Consider the following 17963-nt stretch of genomic DNA (forward strand, 5'->3'; position numbering starts at 1 on the left):
AGGACACCCAGGGACTTCTTGGGGTGAAAAGGCCTGAGCAGCAAGAAAAAACTGGGCAGACGGAGCTGTGGCCATGGGGCTGGGGTCACAGTGCGGCCTTTCCCCACCAGCCAGCCAAGAACTAAGCTCCTAATGAAAGGGCTAAATTGTGCTGTGCAGCTGTGCTTATCCCCGCCGCCCTCCTTTCAATCTGCAGCCCTGATAGGGGATGGGGGAAGTCAGTGCGGGGGAAGGTCGCTTTCTTCCTGCATGCGCTCCACCCCCCAGCCCCAGGGGATCCCCCAGGACTGTCCTCCAAGGGCCATCAAGTGCCACTTTCCCCTTCTGGTTTCTCTTAAGGCAGAATCTTAGGTCTGCACAGTGAGCAGGGGACCTAGCCATGGTGTCCAGCTGTCGGCACATCAGAATGACCCAAAGGGGTGCATTACATGCAAACTGTCTCTTCTTCTCCGGAATCAGAACCTCCGAGGCTGGGCCTGGAAACTGTATATTTTCATAAGCACAGCTGGTTGTGAGACACCTGGTTACACAGATTGAGAAAAACTGGGGTCCACAGAGAGCTGTGGACTTGCTCGGAGTCACAGAGCAATTTTTATGGCTAGACCCAAGCCAACTCATTCATTCATTCAGTCATAAAAGCATTCACTCAGCACTGACTCTATCAGGCTATATGTTAAGGATTTACCAGAAAGGTTTGCTAACAAGATGCTCACAATAAGCAAATGAGCAATAAACAGGTCCTTCAAAAGCACAGTGATAAATCTGACCACTGAGACATCCAAGATACTGCAGGAGCCCTGCAAAGGCTACTTAACCAGGCAATGGGGCAGTAATCAGGAAAGGCTGCCTGAAGGAGGTGATAACCCAAGCAGACTCTTCAAGGAAGAGTCTACAGAATATCAACGTTAGCAGAGGAAGGGCCCTCCAGGAAGGTAGATCAGCTTGAGCAAAGGCTTGGAGGTGATAAACAGCATGATGTGAAGTAGCGTTAGTTGCTCAGTCGCATCCGACTCTTTGTGACCCCATGGACTGTAGCCTGCCAGGCTCTTCTGTCCACGGAATTCTCCAAACAAGAATACTGGAGTGGGTTGCCATTTCTTTTTCCAGTGATGTGTATGGGCAGCCAAAAGCAGCTCAGTGTTGCTGAAGCCCCAAATCTGAGGCGGGAGGAATTAGAAATTTCACTCACTGGTTATATCTATTAAGTGCTTACTGTATGCTGGACCTTTTTCAGGTGCTGGGTTTGGGCGGAGATAACAAAGCAAACGAAATCCCTGCCTTCCTGGGCCTCACGTTCTAGTAGGAAGGAGAGAAAAACACAAACTGGTAAGCAAACAAGCATATAACATGCATGAGGTGATAAATGCTGAGAAGGAATAGAAAGCAAGGTGAGAGGCTGGGGGTGCCTAGTTCGTGAGAGGCAGATAAGAAGTCCTCTTAAAGAAAAACAGTCATTAGTGGAGATTTAAAAGAAGCAAGGCAGTGAGTCATAAAGAATTTGAGTGGAACATGTCCTAGGAAGAGGGAATAGCAAGTTCAAAGGTCCTGAGGCTCAAGTGAGATGGAGAAAAGCTGGCAGGGACCAAGTCAAGGAGGAACTTATGCAGCATGCTAAGAATTTTGTTTTTCTTCTATATGTAAAAGTGTAAATCAGCAAAAGATTTAAGCAGAGGAAGGAGCTTAAATGTAGATTTTTTTTTTTTTTAATTTATATTTGGCTATGTTGGGTCTTCACTGCTGCATGCTGGCTTTCTCTAGTTTCCAAGAACGAGGGCTACTTTCCAGTTGTGGTGTGCAGACTTCTCATTCAGTTGATTTCTCGTTGCAGAGCATGGGTTCCAGGCATATAGAGTCAGTATGGGGGAGCAGCACATGGGCTCTAGAGCGCATGTGGGGTTTAGACTGCAGGTTCAGCAGCTATGGGGCACGGGCTAAGTTACCTTACAGCTTGTGGTATCTTGTCTAAACAGGGATCGAACCTGTGTCTCCTGCATTGGCAGGCAACTTCTCAACCACTGGACCACCAGGGAGTCCTTAATGTATATTTTAAAGGTCCTCCTGACTACCATTTAGACAACAGAGCAGACAGCAAGGAAAATCACTGAGGAGGCTGCTATGGTGGTCCAGGTGGGAGGAGATGGTGGCCGGGGTGGGGCGAGGGTGGTAGTGGTGAGGTGGAGGAGAAAAAAAAAAATGCTAAACTTACTCTCCAGAAGCAACATCCACAAGGCTGGACTGGTTGCTATTGGTGGGACACAGGGTCATCTCTTAGAGGCATCCTTGGACCTGGATGCACAGGACTGGGGGAAAGTACACTTAGCTTTTAACTCCCGAGCCTGGGGTTCCTGTGGGATGCCCCTGTCCAAAAGGATGACGATCTGGGGCTCCAGAGATATCTGAGATGGGGTCTGAGATGAGGGGGGCAGGGAGTTGATAGCATAATGAAGGGCTGCAGAGAGGCTGGACCCATTGGTCATTTGAGCTGGTTCATGATCATTGAGAGGGAAGGACTCTACATAAAAACACAGGAGACTCAAGTTCGATCCCTGGGTCAGGAAGATGCCCTGGAGAAGGAAATGGCAACCCACTCCAGTATTCTTATCTGGAAAATCCCATGGACAGAGGAGCCTGGCGGGCTACAGTCCATGGGGTCACAAAGAGTCGGACACAACTGAGCGACTAACACTTTTAACACCGTTCAGCTCATAACATCACCTTATGAAACCTAGTGAGAGAGACAGACGATAAACAAATAAGCATATGCTGCCTTAGAAGGTGAGGTGTGTGAGGGAGAGAGACTCGCAGGACTAGAGGATGAGAGGTCAAAGCTGTGGGGTCTCACACAGAGGAGGAAAGGTTCCTGGGGCTGAGAGGGGAGGGGTGGCCTGAGGGCAGGAAGTGGGAGTCTGGGCCAAGGAGACAATCAGGCCTTTGAGGAGGTTTGGCTGAAGCAGGCGTGGAGGGTGACAGCTGGAGGGAGGCCTGGGATCAAAGGGAAGTTTTATCTAATCTTTATGAGGAAGAATTTTGTGAGCTGAGAAGACTCAAAAAAAAATTCAAGGAAGAGGGCAGATCCCAGGTGGAGAGCTGGGACTTTTCTGGGAACTTTGAGGAAGGAGGGATGGGTCGAAGAGGTGGGGTATATGCATAAGTGTGGGGGACGGGAGGACAGGAGGGGAAGGAGGAGGCCTATTGATGGAGCTGAAGGGTGGTGTGAGGAGGAGGCTGAGAGCTTGGCTGAGGGACACGGGAAGCTTGCAGGTGGGGTCTCCGCAGCCCTCTCTGTTCACAGGCCTCCCTCCCAATCCCCCACCAATCTCCCACCAAGCCCTGCAGCCTCTGTCCTTCTCATTTCCTCCCCGTCGCCCCAGGACTCTCCTATGACACTCCCTCCCACCGCTGTTCATCAATGGGTGCTGTGTTCTCTCCAGCGCGCCCCCCACCCCCAACGTGTCCACTGTCACAAGGACCTCACCGCCGGGGTCAGTCAAGGCCATCTGCATCTGGCCACAGGGAAGATGGCCTCCACATCTATGACAGTTTTGAAATTCTTAAGAAGCTGTGTTCTGGGTTTTTTAAAAAATCTTTTTATGAGAAGCTGTGCATTGTCTTTACACATGATTGGACTCCGCCCCACCTTTTGAAACCCCTCCAGTGACGCCCTGTTGTTCAGAGGACAGAATCCAAACACGCCAGAGTGGCCTCCAAGGAGGATCCTGCATGGTTTGGCTTCTGCAGTACTTTTAAAAACCTTTTTCTTGTTTTGAAATAATTTCAGGTTTGCAGAAGAGTGGCAAAGACAATATAAAGAATTTTAACATATCCTTCACCAAGGTTCCCCTAATGTTACCATCTTACATCATCATAGTACTTTTATCAAAACTAAGAGATGAAGGGACTTCCCTGGCTGTCCAGTGGTTAAGACTCTGTGCTTCCACTGCAGGGGGTGCACATTTGATCCCTAGTCGGGAAGCTAAGATCCCACATGCCATGTGTGCAGCCAAAACGTTTAAAAAGAAAACAACGAAACTAAGAAATTAACGTTGGGAACTTCCCTGGTAGCCCAGTGGCTAAGACTCCGTGCTCCTAATGCAGGGGGCCCAGGTTCAATCCCTGGACAGGGAACTGGATCCCACATGCTGCAACTAAGAGCTCTCAGGCTGCAGCTAAGACCTGGTGTAGCCAAATAAATGAACACTTTAAAAAAATGTTACAATGATGTGCTACTTTTGTAGTAAATAAAATGCTTATGGATTTTCTTAATTTTTATAGTGGACTATACCATAATTACAAAGGCATGTATGTGCAGTTTGAAGAATAACGATGATGTCGTTGAGCCCAGCAGTCCATTTAAGAAATAGAATTTTACCATTACCTTGAAGATCTCTGGGTGCCCCTCTCTGACCAATCTCCCTATCTCAATGATTATACTCACAGATATGGAGGTGACCGAGGGATGACTCAGAGAGTCTAAAGTCATTGAAAAAAAGAACTGATGACTTAATACTTTTCAAGGGAAGGAGGCATCCCACACCACTCAGGGGCACATGAGAAAGACATCTGGGTGGTTAGAAGGCAGAAGCAAGGATGTGGGGAGTTTAAGAGCCTTTAGTAGAGTTTCCAGTAGTCATGTATGGATGTGAGAGTTGGACTATAAAGAAAGCTGAGTGCCAAAGAATTGATGCTTTTAAACTGTGGTATTGGAGAAGAGAGTCTCTTGGCAGAGATCCAACCAGTCCATCCTAAAGGAAATCAGTCCCGAATTCATTGAAAGGACTGATGCTGAAGCTGAAATTCCAATACTTTGGTCACCTGATGCGAAGAACCAACTCATTTGAAAAGACTCTGATGCTGGGAAAGATTGAAGGCAGGAGGAGAAGGGGATGACAGAGGATGAGATAGTTGGATGGCATCACTGATTCAATGGACATGAGTTTGAGCAAGCTCCAAGAGAGGAGCCTGGCGTGCTGCAGTCCATGGGGTCGTAAAGGGTCGGACTTGGCAACTGAACGGCTAACAACGACCATGACTGTAGGGGTGGTTTTTAGTTGCCAGGTTAGCTGACCCTGGGATGATTTAAGGTGGGGAAGTATTGGTTTGGTGTGTGAAAATTAGATAAAGTATTGGTTGGCCAAAAAGTTTGCCCAGGTTTCTCTATAGCATCTTTTTTAAAAGTTTATTTATTGTAGGCTGCACCACACAGCACACGGGATCCTAGTTCTCTGACCAGGGATTGAACCCACACCACTTGCAATGGAAGCTGGTAATCTTAACCACTGGACCACCAGGGATGTCCCTTTCTATGCAGTTTATAGAAAAACCCCAATGAACTTTTTGGCCAACCCCAATAGGTAGTAGTGGGTACGGTCTCTGGATTCGCTGGTTTGCACATAAAACGCATACTCCTGATGGAATCCTTGGTGATCTCTAAGAATCGGTTACCCTGCAGTGCCACCTCTCTTGGGCCAGCAAGATTTTCAAGCTGTCAGAACACCACAAGATACAGAAAATAAAAAATATGATTCATAAACACATCCCGTGATCATGCTCTTCACCCCAGAAAACCCAATCCCTTGTTTTTATCTATAGTTTTAAACCTTATTTACAGTTTGTGAAACAAAATTTTCTTTTACTTTGTCTGCTTTCAAACTTTGTAAAAATGGAGTCATACTGAATACATTTCTCTGTGATTTTCTCCTCCACCCCATCCCAAACCTTCTGCTTTTGAGATTCATTTGCGTGAACACAAGCAGCAGCAGTTCACTTGCCTTCACTGTTGTATAGAACTGCATCATCTGCATATTACTGTGTACATTGTACAACGCATATTACACAGTATACAGTACATATTACCCAACGTATCTGTGTTCTACTGTGGATGGATCCTCGTGTTTCCTCCAGGTTTTTGTCATTGTTGTTTTTCTGTTGTGAACAATGTTTCTTTGAGTATTCCTGCAGAAGACAATGGCAACCCACTCCAGTCCTCTTGCCTGAAAAGTCCCATGGGCGGAGGAGCCTGGAAGGCTGCAGTCCATGCGGCCGCAAAGAGTCGGATACGACTGAGCAACTTCCCTATCACTTTTTACTTTCATGCATTGGAGAAGGAAATGGCAACCCACTCCAGTGTTCTTGCCTGGAGAATCCCAGGGACGGGAGAGCCCGGTGGGCTGCCATCTATGGGGTCGCACAGAGTTGGACACGACTGACGTGACTTAGCAGCAGCAGCAGCAGAAATTGCTGATATACAGATGTGCTTCTTTTGGATAAACCTAGCAGGGAGCTTCCCAGGTGGACCAATGGTAAAGAATCCACCTGCCAATGCAAGAGACACAGGTTTGATCCATGGGTCGGGAAGATCCCCTGGAGGAGGGCATGGCAACCCATTCCAGTATTCTTGCCTGGAGAATCCCATGGGCATAGGAGCCTGGCGGGCTTAAGTCCACAGGGTCCCAGAGTCTGACAAAACTGAGCAATGACAACAATCAGTGGGAAGGCATGTACAGATATGTCCACATCAAAGCCCAGAACCTTCAGCATTACTGTGGATAATAGAAAGCTGTTTTTCAAAGTTTACCTGCCTGCTAGCTCCCTTCAGGCCCTCATCATCTCTTGGTGCCATCTGACTTTCAAAATTTTGTCAATCCAGTGGGTATATAAGGATATCTCTTTGAATCCTTTAAAAAATATGTGTATTTGCTTATTTATTGGCTGTGCTGGGTCTTCGTTGCTGCTTGCAGGCTTTTCTCTAGTTGTGGCAAGCAGGGGCTACTCTCTAGTTACAGTGTACGGGCTTCTCCTTGCGGTGGCTTCTCTTGTTGCAGAACATGGGCTCTAGAGCGTGGACTCAGTAGCTGTGGTGCATAGGCTTAGTTGCCCTGTGAATGTGAAACCTTCCCAGACCTGTGTCCCCAGCATCTTAACCACTGGGCCACCAGGGAAGTCTTCTCATTGAGTCTTAATCTCTACTTCTTTGATTGATAATGAGGTATCAATCCTGACCATTGGCTTTTCTTTTTGTAAAGGAATTGCCTGACTTAAGCATTAATCACCCAGACCGCCACTTCAAAAAGGGCTGTCTCGAATGAACACACTGGTGGCCACGGGGCTAGGGAAAAACCAGGTCCCCCTGCCCCAGCTGAGACTCCTTTGTTTTAGAGATCCTGGTTGATTTCAATAACTGACCTTTTGCTACTTGGTTTTTGTTGTTTTCTCTTCCTGTGCTTTAAAATTCCCGCTCTTATGTTTCAAATTTGCCAATAAAGAGAGAGCCTGAGAAACCCTAGGTCCCATCCCTTGACCCCAGTTAGCACAGAACCTCAGTTCCTCATCCTCCTTCTCTACTCAAAATCTTGCTGTGTGGCCCCTGGGGTATTGTATAATTTCCGGGTCCTGCAGGTAATAAACTTTTATCTTTTTCGTGTTGAAGGGCATCTTGCAATCATAGGAACAACAAGGGTGGATCCAACTCAAACATTTATTAATGGGCTGAGACCAGCAGGCGAGTTGGCTGGATTCCATGATTGCCCTTGCAATTAGCCAAGGGGAATGCCCCTTTGGGGCTTCCTAGGTGGCTCAGGGGGTAAAGAATCTGCAATACAGGCGACACAAGAGCTATGCAGTTTGGATCCCTGATTTGGGAAGATCCTCTGGAGGAGGGCATGGCGACCCACTCCAGTATTCTTGCCTAGAGCATCCCGTGGACGGAGGAGCCTGGCAGGCTACAGTCCACAGGGTCAGAAAGAGTTGGCATGCCTGAAGCAACCTTTTCTTCAGTTCAGTTCAGTTCAGTCGCTCAGTCATGTCCGACTCTTTGCGATCCCATGGACTGCAGCACGCCAGGCTTCCCTGTCCATCACCAACTCCCGGGGTTTACTCAGACTCACGTCCTTTGAGTCAGTGATACCATCCAACCATCTCATACTCTGTTGTCCCCTTCTCCTCCCACCCTCAATCTTTCCCAGCATCAGGGTCTTTTCAAATAAGTCAGTTCTTCGCATCAGGTGGCCAAAGTATTGGAGTTTCAGCTTCAGCATCAGTCCTTTCAATGAAGATTCAGGACTGATTTCCTTTAGGATGGACTGGTTGGATCTCCTTGCAGTCCAAGGGACTCTCAAGAGTCTTCTCCAACACCACAGTTCAAAAGCATCAATTCTTCGGCGCTTAGCTTTCTTCATAGTTCAACTCTCATGTCCATACATGACTACTGGAAAAACCATAGCTTTGACTAGATGGACCTTTGTTGGCAAAGTAATGTCTCCATCTTTTAATATACTGTCTAGGTTGGTCATAACTTTTCTTTCAAGAAGCAAGTGTCTTTTAATTTCATGGCTGCAGTCACCATCTGCAGTGATTTTGGAGCCCCCCAAAATAAAGTATGTCACTGCTTCCACTGTTTCCCCATATATTTGCCATGAAGTGATGGGGCTGGATGCCATGATCCTAGTTTTCTGAATGTTGAGCTTTAAGCCAACTTTTTCACTCTCCTTTTTAACTTTCATCAAGAGGCTCTTTAGTTCTTCTTCACTTTCTGCCATAAGGGTGGTGTCATCTCATATCTGAGGTTATTGATACTTCTCCCGGCAATCTTGATTCCAGCTTGGGCTTCATCCAGTCCAGCATTTCTCATGATGTACTCTGCAAATAAGTTAAATAAGCAGGGTGACAATATACAGCCTTGACATACTCCTTTTCCTATTTGGAACCAGTCTGTGGTTCCATGTCCAGTTCTAACTTTGCTTCTTGATCTGCATGCAGAGTTCTCAAGAGGCAAGTCAGGTTGTCTAGTATTCCCATCTCTTTCAGAATTTTCCACAGTTTGTTGTGATCCACACAGTCAAAGGCTTTAGCATAGTCAATAAAGGAGAAGGAGATGTTTTTCTGGACCTCTCTTCCTTTTTCAATGATCCAACAGATGTTGACAATTTGATCTCTGATTCCTCTGCCTTTTCTGAATCCAGCTTGAACATCTGGAAGTTCACGGTTCACATACTGTTGAAGCCTGGCTTGGAGAATTTTAAGCATTACTTTGCTAGCATGTGAGATGAGTGCAATTGTGAGGTGGTTTGAGCATTCTTCAGCATTGCCTATGCTTGGGATTGGAGTGAAAACTGACCTTTTCCAGTCCTGTGGCCACTGCTGAGTTTTCCAAATTTGCTGGCATACTGAGTGCAGCACTCTCACAGCATCATCTTTTAGGATTTGAAATAGCTCAACTGGAATTCCATCACTTCCACTAGCTTTGTTTGTAGTGATGTTTCCTAAGGCCCACTTGACTTTGCATTCCAGGATGTCTGGCTCTAGGTGAGTGATCACACTACTGTGATCATCTGGGTCATGAAGATCTTTTTTGTATAGTTCTTCCGTGTATTCTTGCCACCTTTTCTTACTAGTCACCTAACTCAGGTGGGGACTCCATCTGAGAAAGGAGCACCACTTGCTGGGCTTGTCATGTTGCTAAGTGCTTTTGCATATTGCCCTCTCAGCCGTGTGTTGCCTGCGTAGCTAACCCAAAATGCCAAGGCTACTGTAATTATCCAAAAGGTCTCCCCAGAGCAGCATGATCAAGGCCATATGGTTTCAAGAGACAATTAGACCACTAATTACAAAGGCTTTAATTGACTATAAATGTGCATAAGGGCCTTCTACATCTCAAGGCTAAGAGGAGTTAAGGAGGAGGGGATTGGATCCCAGGGCTGTTGTCACTGCCCAGGGAGAGGCTCTGGGCTAAATATACCAAGAAAACGAGTCCCATAAGTAAGGGGGGCAGGGAAGGTGGGAGAATTCAGCCCGCATGGAGTCGGTAAGTTGTGCCTGGACTGCATGTCCTAATCCGGAAGTAAAATAGTCTCGGAACCTGAAACAAATGGCAACACCTTAAGGAAAATGTAACAGGCCTACGGGCTCTGGGCCACCACTTCACCCACAACCATTATTCATCATTGCTCTTCTGTTTACTGTGGATTCAATTTCTGATATGATGTGGCTGGCAAAAGCCAATCCCTAGAAGTTCTCTTGGGACACCCTGGGGAAAAAAATTGTTGCCACCTACAAAGAGGGCTCACAATGACGTCATCCAAAATTTGCTGGTAGCAACACAGAAGATTAAAGTAACAGGAAAAATCATATAAAACTAGGGATTCCCTGACAGTCCGGTGGTTAGGAGTCTACACTTCTACTGCAGGGAGCATGGTGCAATCCTTGGTTAGGGAACTAATATTGAGAACTAAGATTCCAAGAGTTATGAGACACCGTCAAAAAAAAAAAGAGAAGTAAAAACTGAAATCAGAAGCTATATTATTAAAATTCAAATCTTTCTTAAAGGTTTTATGCAACAGGAAGGAGGAAAAGGAACTAGGAACTCATTGATTATTGTGGGGTTTTATTTGTTTGAAGAGTCTTCCCAGGTGGCTCAGTGGTAAAGAATCAGCCTGCTAATGCAGGAGATATAAGAGACATGGGCTTTGATCTCTGGGTCAAGAACATCCACTGGAGGAGGAAATGGCAACCAGCTCAGTATTCTTGCCTGGAGAATCCCATGAACAGAGGAGCCTAGATGGGCTACAGTCCACCGGGTCAGAAAGGGTCAGACATGACTGAGCACATGCATTATAGATACTGAATTATTATTCTTGGCTTCTAAACACATTGATCAACGGGTATCTCTGAGGACCCCAAGTTCCATAAGTTCCATAAAGATCTATCCAGGCTACATGCTCATTGCCTTCAAGACACCAGAGATCCTAAGTCCTCTCGTCTTTCCCTTGAGTGGGACAAGATTAAAAAACACACCTCATGAGAAGTCCCTGCCACCAAGGGAAAAGCTGACGGGGTTATTGAGGCCTTCAATGAGGATCACTGCTAAATATCTCAGTGAATGAAAAACGTTAAGATGAGACCCATCTCCCATTCCAGAGTTGACCTGATCCAATGGGTTTATCTTTTCCATGACCACAGTGACCCAAAAGACCCCCTCCTCACTTCCACTTCTGAAGAGGCCCCATTTGACCTTGAATCCAAGGAATTATTTTAACAGAAAGTGAAAGTGTTAGTCACTCAGTCATGTTGGGCTCTTTGCAACCCTATGGACTGTAGCCCTCCAGGCTCCTCTGTCCAAGGAATTCTCCAGGCAAGAATACTGGAGTGGGTAGCCATTCGCTTCTCCAGGGAATCTTCCCAACCCAGGGATCAAATCTGGGTCTCCTGCATTGCAGGCTGATTCTTTACCCTCTGAGCCACCAGGAAAGCCCTATTTTAACAGATAACCTCCCCTAATTTCAGGGCAATGCTACTACATTTTATTGGGACTGCTGAAATCATCCAAAGGGCATGAAAACTCCTAGGAGAAAACTTACATTCTTTCCCTGTCCCTTGAAGCTGTAATTCTTACCATGTCTTTGAACAAACAAATGGAGATGAAATTAAACACCCTAGGAGGTAACTTAAGATTATAAATTGATCCACAGAGTTCAAACTCATGTTGGTCAACTGAATTTTTTTTCTCACTACTGATCCCTCCAGAATTTAGAAACTCTTATTAAATATTCTTATGTTCACAGCAATATAATTATTTGCCTAAATTCAATAAGAATCTGTTCTCCTTGTGACAGGACACAATTGGAATCATTGGGCATATTACCAAGGGTTTGGCTGGGACATCATATTTGAGAATGTGCATAAACATACATACGACCAGGGTTAAAGAACTAAGGCTGACTCTGTGGAGCCAATAAAGCCAGAAACCAAGTTCCCTTAAAACCAAGTGCCCTTACTGAGTGTATGATTAATTTCTCTATCCAAAACTTTATTCTCTTGCTTGTCTCCTCTGATCTCAATCCCTTTTTGATCTCCTCTGACCTCAATCCTGTGCTAACTGAACACTAATCAACCAGAATCAGATGACTAAGATTGCTGTGGTCAATAACATCATTAATGTACTAAAATTGCCATTATTAGATATAATCATTCATATACAAATTCAAGTTGTTTCTCCAAGGCAAGATGACCTAAGAGACCCCCATTTTATGGACCACCTGGCCTGAGAATTGTAAACGGAAGAATTCCTACTCCCAAAACTATGATTAAGAAATGTCACAGAATTGCTTAGATGCAAGTGATTTTCTACATTCCAAAGAAGATCCCATTAAATCCAAGTTAACCCCTTATGTACTGATGCAAACATTAATTTCATTCCTGGATGATTGGTGGCTATTCACTCACATTCCTCTGTTAGAATCTAAAGAGGGTCAGGAGGGTCAGCTCACCCTGTCAGGTATATTATCTTCCTATTACCAAATTTTTTTGTATTGTATGATTTTGCTATAACCAAACTTATTGTAACTCTATGGTTATACAAATATTTTTCTTATCTCTGTTTAAAAAAATTAATTGTCAAAATAAAATAACAGATAACCTTTTTAAAATAAAATGTTTATTTTGAAACAAAAAAAAAATAGAAATGTCACAGAAATGTCTCAAGATGATGATCACTCCCAATTCCTTTTTTCTTCCCTTTCAATACATCCCTAACTCAAAGACCAAGTTGGAGTGGATTCGAGACTTGTTTCTCACTCGCTGGTGTCCTGCAAATAAACCTTTACTTTGTTGCAAACATTGCCTGTTAGCATTTGGCTTTCTGCACTAGGGGTACATGAGCCCTTGCTCAGTAACAGCCACTTAGGAAAATCAGCCTGGCACATATAGATTTCCCAGTAGCCTTACCAGATGAGTAAGAAAGGTCAGGCCCAGGAACCTCAGGGTATTTGGAAGACCTTGAGAAGAGAGGAATTCATCTAAATCTATAGGTACTGCAGGCAAAGTTTGATGGTAAGTGTTTGGCATTGCTTCTTAGATTCTTCTTTTTTTGGCTGCACTTCAGGGCATATGAGATCTTAGTTCCCTAACTGGGGATTGAACCCACACTCCCTGCAGTGGAAACACAGTCCTAACCATTGGGTCACCAGAGAAATCTAGCCTTTAAAAGTTCAATCCGAGATTCCTTATGAAAAGTTTCAGCAAATCAGACGTAAAAGAGTCTGTGTGGTCAATCACTATTCTTACTGCATTTGTGTGAATAGTAAGATCAAGTTTAATGAGACTAGATTTCTTTTGCAAACAAATTAGTCTTACTTTGATTATCTGATAGAAAAGGAGTGACTATAGAGGGAAAAAAAAACCAAAACTATGTTTCAGTAGAAACTATAACACACACTTGTGGATATTAGAGTCTAGCTCTGTTAGTGGTCTTTGTGGTTGTGTTTTCTACCTGTAAACGGGACTAGATATGAACTGTTTTCATTTTCTCTGCTATCTGGCTCCAACTCTCCAAACTAATGTTTCCAATATCTCTCCTTCTTTCTGACTTGGAATCACTGAGAACTAAAACTGCCCCTTTCCCAAAGGCATGAAAGCTAAAGTGGAACAACTTGAAATACACTTTAGAGAAATCACCACACCAGCTCATAAATGGAGGATCTTCATAGTTATTGCTGTGTGGGACCCTCAGAAAGATCACCAGTGGCATTCAAACTGCAAACAAGGAAATTCTATTAGATCACCACTGCCTGCCCTCACTCCATCTGAAGATACTTCAGGCTTGGCATCCAGAAATCTTCTCAACTGATTGCCTTCAAAACTCAGAATCTTTTGCTTCCATAGAAATGCCTCTTACTAAATAACCTGATGCCAATACATGCACTGTGTAGGCCTAACCTGGAGAGCTCAGCTTCATTGTTCAGTTCAGTTCAGTCGCTCAGTTGTGTCTGATTCTTTGCAACCCCATGGACTGCAGCATGCCAGGCTTCCCTTTCCATCACCATCTCCCCGGAGCTTGCTCAAACTCATGTCCATCGGTGATGCCATCCAACCAACTCATCTTCTCTTGTCCCCTTCTCCTCCTGCCTTCAATCTTTCTCAGCATCAGAGTCTTTTCCAATGAGTTAGTTGGTCAAAGTATTGGAGTTTCAGCTTCACTATCAATCCTTCCAATGAATAATCAGGACTGATTTCCTCAACTGAAATAAGACACAACCCTTTAACTAAAGCAACTTGTCAGGATTAAGAGACCAATTCAATGACATATGGAGCAATCTACCAAATCAGGATAGATTCAAACATATTTATACCAAATGGCTGAAGATGTTCAAATATTTCACGCGTGCGTGTGTGCTAGGTCTCTTCAGTCTTGTCCAACTCTTTGTAACCCTATGCACTCTCTTTAGTCTTGTCTGACTCTTTGTGACCCTATGCACTATAGCCTGTCTGGCTCCTCTGTCTGTGGGATTCTCCAGGCAAGAATACTGAAGTGGGTTGCCATGCCCTCCTCCAACAGATCTTCCTGGCCCCAGGATCGAACCCTACATCTCATGTCTCCTGCATTGACAGGCAGGTTCTTTACCACTAGCACCACCTGGAAAGCTCAAAAATATTTCATAATATGACTCTAATCTTTGAAGATATTGCTAGGGCTCCCAAATCACTGACTTGGTTTCATCATGAGGCCGTTCAAGTGTGAGACAATGGCCATGAAGTGGGTTTCAGACTATTGCCTATACAATTATTGTAGGTTCTGCTACTATGATCCTACTTAGGTGTGCAGTTTCTGGGTTACAACCTGACTTACCCTTAACTTTTAGCAACTGTCTACCCAGGCAATTAGTTGACTCACCTTTAATTCTGTTGCCTCCACATCACAGGGTAGATTGTAGTGTAAACCTTGACAGATGACTTTTCCTTTTGGAATGGAAGTGTTTGCCTTAAGCTTTGATTACCCAAGCACCCACTTCAATCAGGTCTATCTTGAAGAAGCAATTAGGTGAAGAATCAAGCCAGCTTTCCCTACTGAGGGGCCTTTGTTTTAGAGACCTTGGTTGATTTTAATAAATGACCGTTTGGGCCACCTGTTTTTTCTCTTCCTGCACTTTAGATTCCGGCTGTTATATTTTAAATTTGCCAATAAAGAGAGAGCCCAGGAAACCCAAGGGCCTCACACTCTTCTCCAATAAAAGCTGAGCCCCCGGCTCTCACATGCATTCTCTCTTCTTTCTACTTGCAACCTTGCTGTGTGGCCTCAAGTGTGCTGTGTACTTTCCAGGACTTGTAAGTATTAAACTTTCATTTTTTTCAGTTTCCTAATGGCTATTGCTTAAGGGCATCTTGTAATCGTAATAAGAACCACAAAGGCCGTTCCAACCACATTGCTTATTGATAGACTGAGATGAGCACAAAATGGGTGGAGTGTCTTTACTCACGTTTATGGATCATTTCCGCTTCCTTTTTGAAATTTCTGTTTGTATTTTTGCTCATTTTCTCTTGTGTTATTTATTAGTCTGTTTTATTGATTCATAGGTGTTTGTCTACATATCTTACAGCTCTTTGGTTAGTTCTATGTGTTACAAATACAGACAATTGTGACTTGTCTTTTCACTCTCTTCATGGGGCCTTTTGATGAATGGAAGTTCTCAGTTTTCAATTAGTCAAACTTATGTATTTCCTTTATGGTTTAAACCTTTTGTATCTTGCTCTTAAAAGCTTTGGTTAAAGGACTTTTCCATAAAGATGCTCTTCTACATTTTATTCTAAACTTATAAGATTTACCACTTACATTTAAATTCTCAATTCACCTGGAATGGGTTTTTAATATATGACATTTGGGAAAAGGCAAACATACAGAAAAATAAAATATCATGGGTTGCTAGTGGTGGGGGTGGTGGGAGGGGCTGACTACAAAAGAGGACAAAGAAGCTTTTGGGGTTGAAGAAATGTGTATGTTGATTACTGCGGTGATTAGACTATGGGTTTATCAAAACTCAGATATAAACACTAGAAAGTGTGACTGTATGCAAAGTGTTCCTATATGCAAACTACACCTCAATAAAAAGATGCAAAGTATAAAAGGTGTATAATACCTTTATAAATTAAAACAAGCCAACCATGTGAAAGCTGGAGAAAAATATGCTAAGAATATTTAATGATATGGATAAACATTCCCAATATTGCCAAATGAATATCTGTGCCACACAACTGTGTAACAGACTTCATCTGCTTGTGTGTATGTGTGTATATACACACATGTGCGTGCACACACACACACACACACTGGTAGGAAGACTCACTGCTAGCTAAACACCAGAAACAGTGTCCACATCCTTCTGAGTGGAGGGATCACAGCTGATCTTTATTTTCTTTTGCTCTTCTTTTGGTTGATTTTCCCACAAAGACCACACTTGGTCCTGGCTCCTTGGAACCGCTGGAGTCCAGGGCTGACTCTGGGAGCCTGGGAGGAGGCCTCCACTCCACAGCTGGGAAAACAGCAGCCCCCAGATGAACCCTGAGCCCTGTCCCGTCAATGTTTATTTTTCCTCCCTGAGTAGACAAAGCAGGAGACTGTGCAACAGTGGGCAGGGGTGAGGGGGTGCAGTAATTCAGACCCAGAAGCCCCCTTCAGTTGCCACAAGGCAGCCTGACCATCTCAGAGGCAGTGGCTCACACCTGCTCGCCCCTTCCCCATGACCTAGGCTCTAGTACATGAGGGGTATGGTCAGGAGGGTGTGCTCCGGTGCCCCCCACCCTGACTGATGCCCAATTAATCACTTATTAATTAATTAGTCACTTATTAATCACTGTGTCCCTGCATCAGGGACTCAGCCTCTCTGTGTCTCCGTGTCCTCCTCTGGTAACATGAGGATAAAGATGGAGGCTAGCTCATCAGGATGTCGTCTGTGTATATGAGCATGCACACATGTGCAAACGGCTTTGAACAATGTCTGCCACCTAAGTGCTTAGCATTAGCTAAGCATTAGCATCCTTGCTGTGAAAATCCTGCTGATAGATGTATGAGCCTACTGGTCCCATCTCAGCGCAGGTGGCGCTCACAGGGTCACTGTCCTGACACCCCCCAAATAATTTTTAAACAATTCAAGTCCTTCACTTGTAATTTAGAGCATTCTGAAAGGAATAAGCACCACCTCCTGAGGCATTTCTTTATATATATATAAAATTTCATTTATTTCTTTATTATTTTTGGCCGTGCTGGGTCTTCACTGCTGCTAGGGCTTTTCTCTAGTTGCAGTGAGCAGGGGCAACTCTCTAGTTGCAGTGCACGGGCTTCTCTTGCTTGGAGCACAGGCTCTGGGGTGTGGGGGCTTCAGTACTTGCAGCCCCCAGGCTCTAGAATTAAGGTGCACAGGCTGAGTTGCTCCTCGGCATGTGGGAACCTCCTGGATCAGGGATGAAAGCCACCTCTCCTGCATTGGCAGGCAGATACTTTACCACTGAGCCACCAGGGAAGCCCGAGATATTAATACTTCTCAATATTTCCCTGTCCTCGATTGTTCATATTCCTCACCACCATCACTATCAGCTTTTTGGAGGTCTCCCTTCTCCAAACTCCCTTAATTCAGCCAACAAGCACCTACTGTGTGCCAGAAGCCAACCGAGGTACCTGGGAGCAAAACAGATAAGAAACTTCTTTATCCATATGTAGATTAAGAGCCAGCCCCCAGAGCTAGCCCTGCCCTAGAACCTCTATCATTTCCCTCTTTCTCCCCCCACCCTCCCTTCTTCATTGTTTTGCCACTCAGAACTCCCAAACCCCTGCAGCCCCCTCCTCAGAGAGTGGGGGGACGGGATGAAGCTGAGCCAGACTCTCCTTACTGGGCAGGACTGGGCACTTCCAGTCATCAACAGCCATATCCATTACAAATGGAGAGTTCCAGGTCCAGCCAGCACAGGAGGGGCTTAGCCATGGTGGCCTCATTTTGCAAAGGTCATCTCAGTCCCATTTGGATCGGCAGCAACTTCCAGGCAGCAACTTCCCCACTGTTGTTCACTCCTCAGGGAAGGTACAGCATTGGGCAAAATGTACAGTAGGCTCTTGGTGGCTAGTAGAGCCCCCGAAGACGGCCCCTGGACAGATCTCTTTCAGGGGCCGTGGATGGCCCACGTTGGAATCCACTGATGTGCTGGGG

This window comes from Bos mutus, chromosome 13, assembly GCF_027580195.1.
Source record: "Bos mutus isolate GX-2022 chromosome 13, NWIPB_WYAK_1.1, whole genome shotgun sequence".
Classification (NCBI taxonomy): domain Eukaryota; kingdom Metazoa; phylum Chordata; class Mammalia; order Artiodactyla; family Bovidae; genus Bos; species Bos mutus.